Here is a 19109-nt window from a genome sequence, read left to right as displayed (position 1 = left end):
CATGCTTTATCCACTAGGCTACTCTGCTTCCCTTGACCAGACAACACTTGATGTAAGATGTATATTTAAGACATTAATACTATAGGATTATACTCTCCCAAATGCTTAATACAGTCTTCTGCACATAGTAAGTGCTCAATAAATATACTGATGATGATGATGATGATACAGAGGCAGTTCTGTCAGAATCTGGTTACTCCCAGTGGAAACTGAGGCCTTTATAAAGGGAGTTTACTTATTTAAACCACCAGGGGGACATTTAGGGCATTATGCCCTGCATTCTAATCATGAAGTAATTCATCAATTAATGCCTTTTATTGAGCATTTACTGTTTGCAGAACACTGTTGTAAACATTTGAAGAAAGATCTATTGCTCTCCCAGATAATAATTATGATCACTGTTATCTTTATAATATTGTCATTATATAATTATGATAATAATTGTATGATTAAAGGTTATTTCATTAGTATAATAAATGTATAAATGTATCATTATTATTATTATATCTGTTAAGCCTGTAAACCACTATTCTAAGCGTTGGGGTAGGTACAAGTCAATCAGCCTGGACCCAGTCCCTATCCCACCCAGGGTTCACAGTCTTAAATAGGAAGGTGATCAAAGCACCTAGCACTGTTGGGGATATCAATTTTATTGAGCCCTTAACTAACTGTGTTGCAGAGCATAGTGCTAAGTGCTTAGTAGAGAACAATATAATAGAATAGGTATACTCCATTTCTGCCCACAGGGGGTTTACAGGCTAAAGGGTGGAGCTTATTTTACCTTATCTTAAGTGAAGCAGCATGGTCTAGTGACAAGAACACCGGCTTGGAAGTCAGAGGCCGGGGGTTCTAATCGTGGCTCCGCCACTTGTCAGTTTTGTGACCTTGGGCAAGTCACTTAACTTCTCTGTGACTCAGTTACCTCACCTGTAAAATTGGGATTGAGACTGGGTTGGCCTGTATCCAACCTGATTTCCTTGTATCTACCCCTACAGTGCTTGGCACATAGTAAGCGCTTAACAAATACCATAATTATTATTATCTTCTTTACAGCTGATAGAGGTCTGGTCCGATGACTACAGGTGGAGTTTTTCTTCTAAAGAAAGTAAAACAGTCAAGTCAGCCCCTAATGATGTTATTGTATAGTGATCAGGTAAGCCCTTCTCTACTTTGTTTTTTTTTTTTATTGAATTTGCTAAGCACTCACTATGTGGCAGCCACTGTGCTAAGCGCTGAGGAAGATACTAAATAATCAGGTTGGACACAGTCTCTTCTCCAAATAGGGCTCATCATCTTAATCCCCATTTCACAGATGTGGTAATTGAAGCCAAGATAAGTGAAGTGACTTGTCCAGTATCACACATCAGACTAGTGGTGGAGGCAGGATCAGACCCCAGATCCTCTCACTCCCAGGCTCGGGCTCTTTTCAGTAGGCCAGGCTGATTGGTTCCCTTCCTTCCCCTGACATCCTCGTCTACCCCACCTTCTCCAACACTTTCTAGAACTCTCTTCCGCTACTCTCCACTATGGCTTAAACATTTGGTCTCTGTTTCCTTACAATTCCCTTGAATACCTCTCTTCATGACCCCTGAATCTACCACCACCATACCCACGGTACCCCTACAGTTAACGATAATAATTCAAGTGTTTAAGTGCATACTCTATGCCAAGCACTGCCTTGGGGTAGGTACAAGTTAATCAGGTCAGACATAGTCCTTATCCCCCCTGGAGCTCACGGGGAAAGGAAAAAAAGTATTAATTTCCTTTTTACAGATGAGGAAACTGAGGCACAGAATAGTTAAGTGACTTTCCCAAGGTCATACAGCAGGCAAAGAATTAGAGCCCAGGGCTTCTGATTCTCAGAACTATGCTCTTCCCACTGGGCCACACTACTTTCTCACATTGTGGCTTTTATCTCCCTAGGACAGAGTTGCTCTTGTTTTGGGTTGTTTTTTTCCTCATTTTGCTACCACAACTGGCTCCTTCCCCAGGTTGTAACCCTCTCTCCCCTTCCTCCCAACCCCCTGACTTTCTGGAGCACCAAAGCTTTGGGGACCAGGCAGAATCAGAGTGGGATAATAATAATAATAATTATTATTAATCATAATAATAATAATGGTTTTTAAGTGCTTACTGTGTGCCAGGCACTAATTGCTGGGATGGATACAAGCAAATCGGGTTGGACAGAGCCCCTGTACCGCATAGGGTTCATAGTCTTAATCTCCATTTTACAGATGAGGTAACTAGTCACAGAGAAGTGATTTGCCCAAGGCCACACAGAAGACAGGTGGTGGAGCCAGGATCAGCCATGATGGGGAAGGGCATCAGCGATCTCCTTCCAGAGACCTTCTCGCCGCACTTTGCCTGGTCCGGAAAATAAGGTATGGTACACTGCTGAGGAGTGGAGAGGCCTAGTGGATAGAGCATGGACCTGGGAGTCAGAAGGACCTGGCTTCTAATCCCAGCTCTACCACGTTTCTGCTGTGTGGACTTGGGCAAGTCACTTCACTTCTCTGTGCCTCAGTTCCCTCATCTGTAAAATGGGGATTAAGTTTGTGAGCCTCATGTAAGGCAAGGACTGTCTCTGATCTGATTAGCTTGTATCTACTCCAGCGCTTAGAACAGGGCCTGGCACATAGTAGGTGCTTAACAAATACCACAGTTAATTATTATTACATCATAATCAATTCACTACATGTAGCAATAAAAGTTACTGGCCTGTTGTCTACCAGCCAATCTTCAGAAAGTCTTGTTGCTCCCTTTGTGACTGGCAGGGAAATTCTATAAAGATCTAGAAGGACTTCTCACAGCAGCTCCAACATCTGACAAGTGATTCTCCTGGGAGATTTCAATGCACATGCGGCCAGTGATGCTGAAATGTGGAGAAAAAAATGAGCGAACAAATGGGATCCTGTGAATTAAGCCTCAGTGACCTACTCAGACTCTGAAAATGTGTTAAACATTAGCTCATCATCACCTACCCTGTTTTTCACTCGCTGAATGTGAGATGAGAAGCAGGATGGCCTAGTGGAAAGAATATGGCCCCAGCAGTCAGAGGAGTTGGATTCTAATCCCGGCTCTGCTACCTGTCTGCTGTGTGACCTTGGCCAAGTCACTTAACTGCTCTTTGCTTCAGCTACCTCATCTGTAAAATGGGGATTAAGACTGTAAACCCCAAGTGGGATATGGATTGTGTTTCAATCTGGTTAGCTTTTATCTACCTACGCTCTTAGTACAGTGCCTGGCATATAGTAAGTCCTTAAATACCATTTAAAAGAAAAAAAGATAGGGATATTCTGGATGCAATAGCAAAATATCAAGTTTATCATTGACTGAAAGTGAGACTATCACTGCTGTTAGTAGTGGCTCCGAGAGTTGGATTTTCTCATGAGGTATTATGAGCTTTCACTAATGTGTGGTCGATATATGAAAAAGTGGAACTTAACCGTTCTTAAGACTGAACGTCTAACTCCTCATTAGGGCAAGGAACCAGAGGTGTCTCTTCCACTGGGCCCAAGAATCGGGACTCTTGATTGTTATTCCCTTCCCCAGACAGCCTTAAAGCCCCAGAACTAGAAATAGTAATTGTTAAGTGCTTGGGTAGATAGAATATATGCCTGTCCCACTTGAGGCTCACAGTCTCAGAGGGAGACCAGACACAAATCCACTTTTTACAGACAAAGAAATTGAGGCCCAGAGAAGTTCAGTGACTTCCCCAAGGTCATGCAGCAAGCAAGTGACATAGCCAGCATTGGAATACAGCTCCTTCTACTCTCAGGCCCATGCTCTTTCCACTACTTCATGCGGCTTTTTTTCTTTTTTAATGATGTTTGTTAAGCACTGTTCTAAGTGCTGGGGTAGATACAGGGTGATCAGGTTATGCGTCAAGCAGCATGATCAGGTTATGCGTCAAGCACCATTCTAAACACTAGGGTTGGTACAAGTTAATCAGGTTGCACTTGCCCAAGGTCACACTGCAGACAAGTGGCAGAGCTGGGATTAGAACCCAGGTCTCCTGACTCCTAAACACGTGCACTTTCCACTAGACCACACTGCTTCTTGATGAGGAAGACAGTGAGAGTAAGGAAGGATCCGAAGTGAAATTAAGCAGGATGGCCCTGACTTCTTCCGTATCCTTCCAACTCTGGAAAAAGCAAAGTTTAAAAATGCTGATGTCATGGGAAGCAGAACTAAAATGGTGGGATACAGAGGTTGAAGAGGTACCAAGCCACTTTTCCAAATACATAGTCTGTCATTCAATAGTATTTACTGAAAACCTTGGAGAGAACAATACAGCTATATAACAGACAAATTGCTGCCCACAGTGAGCTTACAGTCTAGCGGGGGAGATGGACATAAATAAATAAATAAATAAATAAATAAATAAATAAATAAATAAATAAATAAATAAATTACAGATATGTACATAAGGGCAGTGGAGTTGGGAGGGGGGAATGATTGAAAGGAGCAGAGCAGGATGACGCAGAAGGGAGAAAGAGAAGAGGATAGGAGGGCTTAGTCAGGGAAGGCTTAGTCAGGGAAGGAGATGTGCCTTCAATAAGGCTTTGAAGCAGGGGAGAAAGTAATTGTCTGTCGGTTTGAAGAGGGAGGGCATTTCAGGTCAGAGGTAGGGCGTGAGCCAGAGGTCGGCGGTAGAGATAGGCGAGATCGAGGTACAGTGAAAAGGTTGACGTTAGAGGAGCAAAGTGCGGACTGGGTAATAGTAGCATGGTACGCCACAGCTTCCCAGTCTGAGACTACACCAGTCTCCAAATCCCCACACACAACCCACTGAAAAACAGAGAATGACTTCACTCTCAGATAAAGAAGGAATCAATCTTAAAGAGATCTTAGAGATCTCCCCGCTAATAATAACAATAATAATGATAATAATGTTGGTATTTGTTAAGCACTTACTATGTTCAGAGCACTGTTCTAAGCACTGGGATAGATATAGGGTAATCAGGTTGTCCCATGTGGGGTTCACAGTTTTAATCCCCATTTTACAGATGCGGTAACTGAGGCACAGAGAAGTTGAGTGACTTGCCCACGGTCACACAGCTGACAAGTGGCAGAGTCGGAATTTGAACTCAAGTATTCTGATTCTCAAGCCCATGCTCTTTCCACTGAGCCACCCTGCTTCTCTGTCAGGCACATAGTACAAACTGAGGTACAAGTCATTCCTTGCTCTCACAGTCTTCCTCGTCAAAAAGCATCATGGCGAGTGGAAAAACACGGTCCTGGGAGTCATCGGGCCTGGGTTCTAATCCCACCTCTGCCACTTGTCTGCTCTGTGACTTTGGGCAAATTGCTTCACTTCTCTGTGCCTCAATTACTTCATCTGGAAAATGGGGATTAGATACTCCTCTTTCAGGCTCATAAGCTCCATGAGGAACAGAGACTGTGTTCAACCTGACTATCTTGTAGCTACCCCAGCACTGACTTCTCATGGTGGCACCTGGAGAGTTTCCAGGTCTCTACCAGTCTCAGCTACAGGAGGGTCAAGCAGAGGCCAATCAATTCCATTCCTAGCTTGGGCCGTGGCTAGCGAGTGGAAAGTCATCTACTACAAGTCAAAACTCACCTATGCTGGGGCAGCAGTGGCTTGGGAGAAAGTCGAGGGTGGAGTCTCAGGTTTACTGTGCAGAAGGAGGCAGTGGTAAACCACTTCCATATTTTTACCAAGAAAACTCTATGGATACACTATCGGAACTATTAGCAGATGGACGTAGGACGTTCTGGAAGAGATGTATCCATGTCGTTGATATGGGTGGGAGACGACACGACAACACAGGACAAGACAAAACAAGACCCTGGCACTTAGAACAGTGCTTGACATATAATAAGCACTTAACAAATGCCACAAAAAGGAGCACCCTCTGAAGAGAATGATTTCTCTGGCAAAATATGAAGATGAGACATCCCCTACACAAGTCTTTCCTTGGTTTCACAGCCTTTCTCATCAAGAAGTAGCATGGTCTAATGGATAGCTCATGGGCCTGGGAGTCAGAAGGACCGGGGTTCTAATCCCAGCTCTGCCTCTTGCCTGCTGTGTGACCCAGGGCAAGTCACTTAACTCCTCTGTGCCTCAGTCACCTCATCCATAATGTGAGATTAAGACTGACCCCATGTGAGATATGGACTGTAGCCAACCTGATGAGCTTGTATCTACCCAAGTGCTTAGTACAATTCCTGGCATGTTGTAAGTGCTTAACAAATATCGTCAAAAAAAATTACTTAATGAAGTCACCACATTTTGAGCCATGAAAGGTGGGAAGGCCCCCAGATCTAGTCAGATCCTGCCAAGATCTAATAATTGTAATATTAATTGTGATATTCATTAAGCATTTACTATGTTCCAGACACTGTTCTATGTGCTGGGTAGATGCAAATTAATCAGGTTGGACACAGTCCCTATCCCACATAGGGCTCACAGTCTTAATCCCCATTTTATAGATCAGGGAGCTGAGGCCTAGAGAAGTGAAGTGACTTGCCAAAGGTCACACAGCAGACAAGTGGTAGAGTAGGGATTAGAATCTGTGACCTTCTGACTCCCAGGCTCATGTTCATTCCTTGCTACAACTCCTGGATATAATTATTAGACTCTAGACCATAAACTCATTATGTGCAAGGAACCCCTTCCCTCCTAAAGTCCCACAGACTTAAGCACTTAAAAAATACCATAAAAAAATAGGGAGAAACAGCATGGCCTAGTGGAAAGAGCACAAGACTTGGAATCAGGAGATCTGGGTTCTAATCCTGACTCTGCTAGTTACCTTCTGTGTAACACTGGACAAATCACTTACCTCCTTTGTGCCTCAATTTCCTCTTAAGTAAAATGGGAATTAAATACTTTGTGTCCCTTAAATTGTGAGCTTCCTGTGGGACAGAGTGGGTCTAATTTGATGTTTTGTATTTATACCAGGCACTCCCATGCAGTAAGTGCTTAACAAATACCATTACTATTATTATTAGAGAAAAATAGTCTTTATAAAGAGTTAGAGCTCCTCAGTCTGGTCTTTTAAGGATGTAAATAGCCATTCATTGTTCAAAGATAAGTGAGTAAACAGATCAAAGGAGAGGGACTATTCAAAATCAGAAAATCACAAGACAAAAGTTTGTTCTTCATCATATCTGCTTCACAACATCATATCTTCCTATCTTGATAAATCCCTCTTCATGTCTGACAAAGGATCACTCTCCCCTCCATCAAAGCCTTAAAGAAGCTATGTCTCCTCCAAGAGGCCTTCCCCGACTAAGCCCTCATTTCCTCATCTTCCACTCCCTTCTGCTTCATCTTTGCACTTGAATTCGCATCCTCTGTTCACCCCTCCCTCAGACCCACATCATTTATGTACAAATCCGTAACTTATTTATTTATATTAATATTAGTCTTCCTCTCTGGACTGTAAACTCCCCGTGTGCCGGGAACGTGCTATGACCTCTGTTGCATTGTACTCTCTCCTGCTATTAGTACAGTGCTCTGCACACAGTAAGCACTCAATAAATACGATTGATTGATTGATTGACTGATTGATCTGCTTCAGCATCTCTTTCCTCGATGTTTTCCGAACTCGTCCCTGGATCACTGTTGGCTTTCTAGCAGTGGATGGTCTTTCTCAAATCTTGATCTTTCTGCAAATCCCTTGGCACTATCAGTCACCTTTAGGGATGGCTACACTCACCTCTGGTATCGTGCCACGGTGACATCCCGGCTCCGACACTTGTCTGCTGTATGACCTTGGGCAAAGCACTTCATTTCTCTGAGCTTCAGTTACCTCATCTGTCAAACAGGGATTAAGTCTGTGAATTCCAGATAGAACAGGGGCTGTGTCCCAACTGATTTGCTTGTCTCGATCCCAGCACTTAGTACAGTGCCTGGCACATAGTAAAAGCTTAACAAATACCACCATTATTAAATGAAGTCAATTACTTAAAAGATAGAATCATAGTTTGACAGCTCCCAAGATGGATCCATCCCTAGAACTTACATTTTGGTTGGAGTGTGTCCCTGGACAGAGAAAAGCTTAATAGGCCTTCCACGCAAGGATGACATGCTGGTAAAATAATCGAGTCATTAGCCAGCCGAGGAGGCCAAATAACCAGGAGACATTAGATTCGTCGTGATTGGGTACGGTGCATTTCCAGCCAAATCCGCCATCCCAGATCACCAGGGACGGAAATGGAAGAGATTTCTGGATTTCAGCCCTTGAGGTCTTCACAGATGCCCTAGGGCAAAGAGAACACAAACGAGAGGCTCTTTCCAAATAGAAAATAAGAGTATTTGTGGGTAGGAAAGCTGTAGATGGGAGTTATGGTTTGGATCTGTCAGACTCAAATCTCCGAGGTTGCACTGTAGAAAAACTCATAGTTCCAGAAGCAGGGAGAGATCACCAATTAACATGGAGATTTGATTGGGCCTTCTCTTTTAGGAGACTGGAAAAAGGTTTTTACGGCCTCTTTTTGGAAATGCAGAACTTGGGCTTTGGTTAAGTTTTTTCCTCAAGTTCAAGAATCAGTCGATAGGATTTACTGAGAGCTTACTGTGCAGAGCACAGTGTGAGAAGCAGCGTGGCGCAGTGGAAAGAGCACGGGCTTTGGAGTCAGGGCTCATGAGTTCAAATCCCAGCTCTGCCACTTGTCAGCTGTGTGACTGTGGGCAAGTCACTTAACTTCTCTGGGCCTCAGTTCCCTCATCTGTAAAATGGGGATTAAGACTGTGCGCCCCACGTGGGACAACCTGATTCCCCTGTGTTTACCCCAGCGCTTAGAACAGTGCTCTGCACATAGTAAGCGCTTAACAAATACCAACATTAGAGCACTGTACTGAGTGCTTAGAAGAGTACAGTACAACAGAGTTAGCAGACATATCCCCTGCCCAAAATGAGCTTACTGTCTAGAGGGGGAAACAGATATTAATATAACTAAATAATAGATATAGGGCTGAAGGGGGAGGGGGTGATAAAGCGAGCAAATCCAAGTTCTAGGACAAGACAGAAGTGCCACTGGTTTGGAATGATCAATCAATCAATCAATCAACTGTGTTTATGGAGTGCTATGTGCCTGGGACTGTACTAAGTGCTGGGGAGAAGACAATATAACAGACACATTTCCTGCCCACAGTGAACTGACAGTCTGGAGGGGGAGATAAACATTAATATAAATAAATGAATTACAGATGTGGACTTAAGTTCTGTGGGCTGAGGCCGGGGGGAATAAAGGGAGCAAATCCAAGTGAAAAGGTGACATAGAAGGGCTATTTGGTGACACTGGGTGGGAATGATCAATCAAAGTAATTAATATGGAACCTATATGCCGGACAGGAGGCTACAATAAAAATGGAATATGGAAAAACTGATTGGTTTCCCATTAGTAAGGGAGTGAGACAAGGATGTATCCTATCGCCTTATCCGTTCATCCTTTATGCTGAACACATAATGAGAGAAACCAGATTGGATAAAGACCAACGGGGAGTAGATATTGGAGAAGGAATATAAACAACCTTCTTTTTGCTGATGATATTACTCTATTAGCAGGAAGTAAAGAAGATTTGAAGGGCCTACGATTAAAAATGAAGGAGCAGAGCAAAAAGATGGGCCTGCATTTGAATGTCAAGAAAACAAAGATCATGACGACTGAAAGTTTTAACACATTTAGAGCGGATGGAGAGAGGATTAAAAGAGTTGGCAATTTTTCTCTCCTGGGATTGATAATCAATAATAAAGAAACTAGTAGTCAAGAAATATGCCCAAAAACTAATGTTAAGAAGATTTGCTATGAGAAGCCTGGAAAAAATCATGAAAAGTGCTTATGTAACAATTGCCACAAAAATACAAATTGTCAATTTTATGGTGTTTCCAGCGATAACATATGGATCTGAAAGCTGGACAGTGAAAAAACAAGATAGAAATGGCATCGCTTCTTCTGAAATGTGGTGCTGGGGAAGGCTTTTGCGAATACCATGGACAGCCTGAAAAATAAACAAACGGGTTTGGGAGCAAACTAAGCCAATGTGGTTTTGGAAAGGCCAAATGACTTGACTTAGATTAGCATATTTTGGACATATCATCAGGAGGACTAATTCTCTGGAGAAGACACTAATGCTAGGAAAAGTCCAGGGAAAATGTGAAAGAGTCAGACCAGCAACTAGATGGATAGACACCATAACAATGATAATGGAAGAACCGTCAGCAAAGTCAAAGATTATGACTGAAGATAGAACGTTTTGGAGAAAATTTATCCACGGAGTCTCTATGAATGGAAACTACTCAACGACATTTGATAATAATAACTGAGGCACAGAGAAATGAAGTGACTTGCACAAGGTCACAGAGCAGACACATGGCAGAGCCAGGATTAGAACCCAGGTCCTTATGACTCCCAGGCCCATGCTCTATCCCCTAAGCAGATCGGATTCGGGACTGTAAACTCACTGTGGGAGAGGAAAGTATCTATCAACTCTGTTGTATTTTACTCTTCCAGGTGCTTAGTAGAGTGCTCAGCATCCAGTCAGCTCTCAGTAAGTACAAATGATTGATCGATTGATTGATCAGACACAGTCCCTGTCCCACACAGGGGCTGACAGTCTAAGGAGGAGAAAGGCCAGTATTTCATCCCCATTTTACCAGTGAGGAAACTGTGGTACAGAAGAGTCAAATGACTCGACCAAGATCATCCAGGGTGGCTGCTGTGGAGCTGAAGCTTTGAGAAGACCACAACTCAAAACAGGAGAAATGAAAACAGCACCAGGCACCCAGGGGAGCCAATGCAACAGGGCAGCAAATCACAGTCTTTCCCTGAACACAAGGCGATTTTTGGTAACGCACTGTTCTTATCCCTTACACTCACATACACCCTGACAACACTTCCTGGTCAGTATACTAATGTCTGTCTCCCCCTCCAGATTCTAAGCTCACTGTGGGCAGGGAATGTATCTGTTATATTGTCATATTGTACTCGCCCAAGCACTTAGTACAGTGCTCTGCAAACAGTAAGTGCTCAATAAATGAAACTGACTGAATGACTACTGTCCCCTTTCAATTCCAAAGGAGGTTAGGGAAATAGATAGTAGGGATGGTCTCTCAATTTTTTTTTTATGGTATTTGATAAGTGTTTGCTTCATGCAAGGCACTGTACTAAGCAGTGGGGTAGCTCATCAGGTTGGACACAGTCCATGTCCTGAGGTTTGCCTGAGATTAGCCTTCTTCTCTTCTATATCACTCCTGGTCCTCTAGACTGTAAAAGCTCATTGTGGGCAGGGTATCTGTTACATTGTTACACTGTACTCTCCCAAGTGTTTAGTTCAGTGAGCTGCACACAGTAAATACAATTAACTGACTGGTCCTCACTGATTGCAGATATTGATATTAACAGCACTTCCGACAAGGAGAGAATGAGCAGATGGTATTAATTCAAATGCAAATTGCCAAAGAGGGGTGAAAGGCTTTAGAAGCCAATAGAGAAAGCCCTCCCAAAAGGATACAACCCTGAGTCAAATGATCCCTGTCTCAGCCAGTCTGATTGTGAAGAACCATCAAAGGCAAAATACATTTATTACCTACCATTTAAATAGGTCAACAGAAAAATCCATAAAGACGAGTGAGAAAACATCACATTACTGCCTGGGTTGACTCACTTGAGCTTCTTCCTCACTTATTCACTTGAGAGTTGTGTTGCCACGTGAAACTCAAGAGAATAAAAAAGTAAAGTATTTTGCCACTTTTAACCATGCTTACATTCAAGAAGAGAGCACCCTTGAAAGACAAGGAGTCCTCCTTCTCTGTTGAAAGAAGCGAATACGATTTATAACTGGGGTTTGAATAAATAAATTCTGCTCCTGAAGGGGAGCCTTTTATCGATGTGAGATTCAAAGCCCGGAAGGAAGCATGCAGTGAGAAACTGCTAGATAGTTTGTGGGGGTAAGAACATTCTTTCTGGTTATCCACAGCACCTCCTTCTCTGGGTCTTTAAGCCAGCTGCAAATTCCAGGAGAAAATCAGTATTTTCACTTTGGATAGAGGTTCTTCATAAAGGGCAGGAAGAAAGAATGCAGAAGAAGAAAAATACAATAAATGGGACTGCGGGGAAAATAAAGCACCTGACTAAGCCAGTGGCCACTCGAGAGACAGAAAAGGAAATGGCAAGACGTCTTCACATCCCCCGGAGTCATCAAAAGATGTCTGCATTTGCTGGGCATCAGAGCAATCCCTGCTGGTTTAATATCTGATGGATTTGCATCTGGGAGACAGGGAGTAAATTAGAATTCCCATTATCAGAACAAGCACAGAATTTTTACAGTTCTATGTTTTCACCTCGGTGGGCCGTGACCAGCCAGTCTGTTGTATTTATTGAGCTCTTAGTTTGTGCAGAGCACTGTTCTAAGCACTTGGGAGAGCACGATACAACAAAAAAAGAAGCATTCCCTGTCTACAATGAGCTTACAGTCTAGACCATGCCACGGACTTACCTCAAATGACCTCCAGAGGGTTGGGGTTTCTTCATTTTCTTTTGGGGAGGTGGTGTGGGGAGACAACAGGAAAAGCAGTGAGAAGAAACTGAAGACTAGCTCCCACTGTATTGTGTTTGAATGGAAAGAGGCATTTCTGGCCCGTAAACTCTTCCCTAGACTGTAAGCTCCTTATGGGCAGGAAACATTTCTGCTACTTCTGTCGTATTGTACTCTCCCAAGCACTTAGACGAACTGTACATTCCAAGCGCTTAGTACAGTGCTCTGCACATAGTAAACACTCAATAAATACTATTGAATGAATGAACAGTGCTCTGCACATAGTAAGCGCTCAATAAATACCACTGATTGACTGATTGACTGGATACCAGGGAGTCCCTGTCTAAGAGTGTCCAGGCCCACGTATCTTCAACATAGAGATACGTCATTATTTTAGTTTTTTAAGATCAATTGTCTGGGTCCAAGGATGATGCAGAGAATACCTTTTTCCTCATCCACAACAGCTTGATTCTTCTGCGGAATGGTGACATTGGATTAAGGAAGTATGTCTTCAATATTTTTAAATTTTGTTTTCCAGAAGAACCACTGGTGTTTCGGTTGTTCAGACTTGGGAGACTCAAGTGCCATGGAAATATTAAGAGCAGATTTAATAAAGGACAGACTGCAAAAGTCCACACAATATTAGGATTTCTGAAGAGTGCTCCATTCTGGGATTACCCCTACTTCTCAGGTTTTTGAGAAGCAGCATGGCCTAGTGAGTAGAGACTGGGCCTGAGTATCAGAGGATGTGAGTTCTATTTCTGGCTCTGCCACCTGTCTGCTGTGTGACCTTGAGCAAGTCGCTTAACCTCTCTGTGTCTCAGTTACCTTATTTGTATAATGGGGATTAGGACTGTGAGTCCCAGGTGGGACAGAGACGTGTGCAATCTGATTATCTTGTAACTACCCCAGCTCTTTGAACAGAGCTTGGCACATAGAAAGGACTTAACAAATACCATCATTATCACTGTTATCATTACTCCCAGAGTGTGGTGTCCATAGAATTACATTTCTTCCCAAGTGATAAATGAGGTGTCGATATTTACAGATATCTCCATTTTACAGATCAATTCAGCAACGCAGAGAATGGTTAACTGGGAATAGTAGCAAAAATAACTTGGGTTCCTGCTTTTTAAACCTCGTTACCACTAGGAAATGTTCTCTCCTTAACGGCTCAAAACCCAAATTCATTTTCTTACAGAAATAGTTTTTTTTTTCTTTCCCCTCAAGAACATAGCCAAAACTGGTTTGCAATTGTAGCTCATGAGGTGATTTTGAATTTAATTTTTTCTCAGAAATAACGAGAGGGAGTTTTATTTTGAAAACAGCATGAAGAACCGGGTGGATTTTGCAAACAGAAAATAAGAAAGGTAGGCCTGATTTTACGTCTGCAAAAATTCTGAGAAGGAACTTTACAATGCCATTTGTTTAGGAAATAGATTTCTAGCAGGCCTAAAACATTATGATTATTACCAGAGCTTTTGTGGTCTCATTACATGTGAATAAAAATCTCTAATTTAAGAAATACTCCACGGCCCTGGGCGCTTTGCTTTTTTTTTTTTTAACATATAATGTTTCTTTGGAAATTAGCCAGAACTTATTCGTGTCATTTATCACTTCCCAGAACGATTCTTCCATAGCATCATTAGTGAATCTGCACGAGGCAGGCACATTTTTGTAACAATTTTTACAGTGGAAAAATCTATTTTTGACCCTGATCTGCAGGAGGCAAAGCCTAATGTAAGGCAGCAAGCTAACGTTAGCAGAGATTGCCCTGCACAGACAAAACTAATGACTTTGGAGCCATGTAACACTAGTTCTGTCTCCACGTCTACCCAGGGTACCCAAAGGGCAGTGTGACTTGCTAATTGACCCCTGGCAGTTTGGACGTTTCCGCCCATACACAGTCCTTTTCCTTTGCTGCCATCCTAGGAAGCTCTGAGACAATATAAATCCCCACCGAGTGGTTACCCCGCTCTCAGGGTCGCACCTGGAGAGTTTCCAGTACTCTTCCAGTCTCAGCTAAGGGAGGGAGAGTCAAGCAGAAGCATACCCACTCCATTCTTAGCTTGCGCAGTGGCTGGCGAGTGGCAGGCAATCTGCCACAATTCAAAACTCACCTGTGTTGGGCAGCAGTGGCATGGGAGAGGGTCGAGGGCGGAGACTTGAGTTAACTGAGCAAAAGTTGACGATGGTAAACCACTTCTATATTTTTACCAAGAAACCTCTATGGATCCACTACCAGAAGGATTGCAGATGGGGAGCTGGGTGTTCTGGGAGAGATGTGTCCAGGGCGTCGCTATGGGTCAGAAATGACTCGATGGCGTAAGACAAGACGAGTGGTTACCAACACATATAAAGGGGGAAAAGCTCCTCCCACTCCCTTCTGGGTCACCTTCACACTTGGATAATAAGAAAATGATGATAAAAGTAATAATAATAACTGTGGTATTTGTTAAGCACTTACTAGTTTTTAGCACTGTACTAAGCACTGGGGTAGATACAAGGTAACTAGGTCCCACAAGGGGCTCACAGTCTAAGTAGGAGAGAGAACAGATTCTGAATCCCCATTTTGTAGTGAGGGAACTGAGGCAGAGGGAAGTGGCAGAGCTGGGATTAGAACCCCGGTCTTCTGAATCCCAGGCCCTGGCATTATCCACTAGATCATGCTGCTTATCACCATCTGTTCACCACTCCCACATCACCATGGCATGTAAGAATGTATCCCGAATTTATTTATTTATTTTAATATCTGTTTCCCTCCACCCCTACACTGTAAACTCTTTGTGGGCAGGGAATGTGTCTATTATATTGTTATCCTGCACTTTCCCAAGCACTTAGTATGGTGCTCTGCATACAGTAAGAGCTCAATAAATATGATTGATTGACTGATAAAGCTGTTTTGTTAACATCCTTATTTCCAAGAGTGCCTTCCTACTGTTGGGAATCTGAATTACCATGTCACAAGTATCGGTCAATCAATTAGTGGTATTTTTTGAGTGCTTATTGTATGTAGTATACTGGACTAAGAGCTTGTAAAATTACAATATAACCAAGTTGGTAGACATGTGCCCTGTTCAAAACGAATTTAATATTAATAATAATGATGGTATTTGTTAGCGCTTACTATGTGTCAAGCATTGTTCTAAGCACTGGATTATAGAGGATGAGGAACAGTCATCAGCCGTGGAAAAATAATCTGCTTCTCTCCTAGAGAGAAACAAAGACAAAAAAACAGTGTTCCCAAGTGATCCCAAGGATTTGCATATTGCAAATCTTGAGATTTTTTAAAAAATGAACTAGAGCAGGAGATATATCAGCCTTTTCAGCAAACGACATGATAAAATAACCTCACTTGTTAAGTGCTTACTACGTCAAACATTGTTCTAAATTCTGGGGTAGTTACAAATCTGGTGTGGGCAGGGATTGTCTCTATTGCTGAATTGTACTTTCCAAGCGCTTAGTACAGTGCTCTGCACACAGTAAGTGCTTAATGAATACGATTGAATGAATGAATTAATACAACACAGGTTGGGGACAGTTCCTGTCTCACAAGAGGCTCACAATCTAAGTAGGAGGGAAATTCTCACCCGTTGCAAACACTTGTTTTTCTGAATTGAAAAAGATGCAGAAAATATTCAAGTCTTTAACAGATACTGTGGACTCCATTATTTTTTTTTCAAGTGAATATTGATTTATCATTGGGCTGACCGCTGAATATTTTCCCAGCCTATTGACCTAACTCATTTCGCTTTAGATCCTCGAGGTCCAGGTACCGTCCTTACACATTTCCAGAAACAATCTACAGAAAGGGAGTGGAAATGGACTGGACTTGGCCTATAATGCAAAATAAATTTCTAACCTTCTCACTGTTCCTTGATCTCATCTATTCATGCCTTGCCCACGTTCTGCCTCTGGACTAGAATGCCCCCCCCCCCAAAAATCTGACAATTACTCTCTCTCCTTCAAAGGCTTATTGAAGGCACATTTTCTCCAAGAGTACATTCCCTAAGCCCTCCTTTCCTCTTCTCCCACTCCCTTCTGCATCACCCTGAATTGTTCCCTTTATTCATCCCCCCTCCCAGCCTCACAGTACTTACATATCTGTAATTTATTAATTTATATTAATGCCGGTGTCCACGCCTCTAGACAGAAAACTCGTTGTGGGCAGGGAATATGTCTGTTTATTGTTGCATCATACACTCCCCAGTGCACGGGCTTGGGAGCCAGAGGTCATGGGTTCAAATTCCGACTCTGACAGTTGTCAGCTGGGTGACTGTGGGCAAGTCACTTAACTTTTCTGTGCCTAAGTTACCTCATCTGTAAAATGGGGATTAAGACTGTGAGCCTCATGTGGGACAATCTGATTACCCTGTATTTCCCCCAGCACTTAAAACAGTGTTCTGCACATAGTAAGCGCTAAACAAATGCCAACATTATTATTATTAGTACAGTCTTCTAGCACAGTAAGAGCTCGACAAATAAGATCGAATGAATGAATAAATGAATGAAGATGGGGGAAAATTCAGAGACGTATAATTTGGCAAGACTCACTGCATCCACTCAGTGAGGCCTATAATCTGGGCTGATGGTTAGTCAAGGCAGTGGCTTAGATGAGAAAGAAGCTCTGATTTGAAGTTTGGTGGCTCTGAATTCCAATTTACTTATGGGGAGTTAGTAGGTCAGATTTGAGCCTCTATACATAACTGTCCTTTGTATTTGAAGACTCCACTGGTCGTGATGTCCATTAAGAACCCCTGAATAAGCTAATGAGGGAGCTCACAGTCTCTGCTACATTGTGCACCCAAGAAAACTGTCCCTTGATGTTTTGTCCTCTTTAAAACACCCTGGGGGCGTTTTCTCCTTCGCTTCCTTGTCTTCCTCCTTAGGAAATTTTTGCACAAAGAGAGTGATTGCTTTCTGGACAGCAGCGAGCCGTGCTGATCTATCTGCAGACTCCCAGTTTTTAGCTTGGATGCATCATTTTCTGAGGCTTTCCTCTGCCCTCCTTGTTTTCCATTTCCCAATTTCAGCTCTCCACGCAGTAGCTATTTGGGTCTTCTGCTGTTCCTCATTTTCCTCACATGTCTCACCCGGCAGAGCTGTGTTGATGTCCTGTCTGATTAACTTGTATCTACCCTAGTGCTCAGCACATAGTAAGTGCTTAACAGATATCATAGTTATTATTAGTCATTAAATCATCAATTCGATTGTATTTATTGAGCACTTACTGCATGCAGAGCACTGTACTAAGCACTTAGCTGTTATTAATATGAGCATAGCTTCAATGCTAGGAGTCCAGTCTGCAGGAAACGACTTGAGACAATCAGTTCCCTGAGGATGAGGGAGAAGAGAAACTTCTGATTTGTGGCAGTGGGAGGAAAGGAAGATCTAGCTGTTTCTCTTCCATCAGGTAGAGTACAGTCCTCTAATAATGGTTATAATAATTATGGTACTTGTTAAGTGCTATGTGCCAAGCATTGATTTAAACACTGAGGTGGATGCAAGGTAATCAGGTTGGACATAGTCCCTATCCCACATAGGACTCACACTTTTAATCCCCATTTTACAGATGAGGTAACTGAGGCCCACAGAAGTTAAATGACTTACCCAAGACCTCACAGAAGACATAGGGTAGAGAGCCAGGATTAGAGCCCAAATCCTTCTGACTCCCAAGGCTGTTCTCTATCCACAAAGCCATGCTGCTTCTCACACAATAGTTTACAATTTTTTTAATGGTATTTGTTAGGCGCTTGCTATGTGTCAAGCACTGTTAAGCATTGGCAGGATAATCAGGTTGGACACAGTCCATGTCCCGCATGGGGCCCCTAGCCTTAATCTCCATTTTACAGATGAGGAAACCATGGCACAGAGAAGTTAAGTGACTTAATAACAGCAATTATAATATTTGTTAAGTGTACAAGGTGCCGGGGTGGCTACAAGCAAATCAGGTTGGACACAGTCCCTCTCCCACATGGGGCTCACAGTCTCAAGCCCCATTTTACAGTTGAGGTAACCGAGGCACGGAGAAGTTAAAGTGACTTCCCCGATATCATACAGCAGACAAGTGGCAGGCTTGTCCAAGGTTACACAGCTGAGAAGCTTGCTTTTTCTATTAGGCCACACTACTTCTCTAAAAATGCTGTAAGTAGGACAAGTAAATACTAGTGATTGATTGACTGATTATTTCCTCTCTTTAAGGCATCATAGCTCTTCAGTACCTCCCAAAGGAAGAGGAGAAAGCCAACCCTCTAAGGCACAGATAGGAAAGTCTTAATTCTTGTGTTTCCCCTCAGTCAAATCATGGCACTAAACTGGACGCTTTATTGGGTACTTTAGTTTTTTTTAAAAAAGGAGAGGAATCACTTTGGTCTAGCAGTGAAATTTATACTCTTCAGTTTGGGAAAAACAATGCCCAGGTGTTGGATTTTACATTTCCAAATGACAACCATTTAGCCAGCATTTCAAATGGAAATGTAAGTAAATGCTCCGAACTGGGGTTTAGAAAGGAATAGATTATCTACTTTATCTATGTTAATTAGGGGGTCAGGGGGTAGATTGGATAATTGAAATCTACAGGTACTTTAGTAACTTTGGTAACTTC

At 42.6% G+C, this 19109-nt stretch overlaps 1 non-coding gene across 1 annotated transcript; it reads left to right on the top strand.

Annotated features, from left to right (window-relative positions):
- Positions 1-14477: 14477 nt before the first annotated feature.
- LOC114813611 lies at positions 14478-14615 on the top strand. The gene has a single exon (XR_003761327.1). It is a non-coding gene; the product is annotated as a small nucleolar RNA SNORA7 (small nucleolar RNA).
- Positions 14616-19109: the final 4494 nt, after the last annotated feature.

This window comes from Ornithorhynchus anatinus, chromosome 7 (assembly GCF_004115215.2).
Source record: "Ornithorhynchus anatinus isolate Pmale09 chromosome 7, mOrnAna1.pri.v4, whole genome shotgun sequence".
In the NCBI taxonomy this organism is placed as follows: Eukaryota; Metazoa; Chordata; class Mammalia; order Monotremata; family Ornithorhynchidae; genus Ornithorhynchus; species Ornithorhynchus anatinus.
This window is presented reverse-complemented; position numbering and strand designations above follow the sequence as displayed.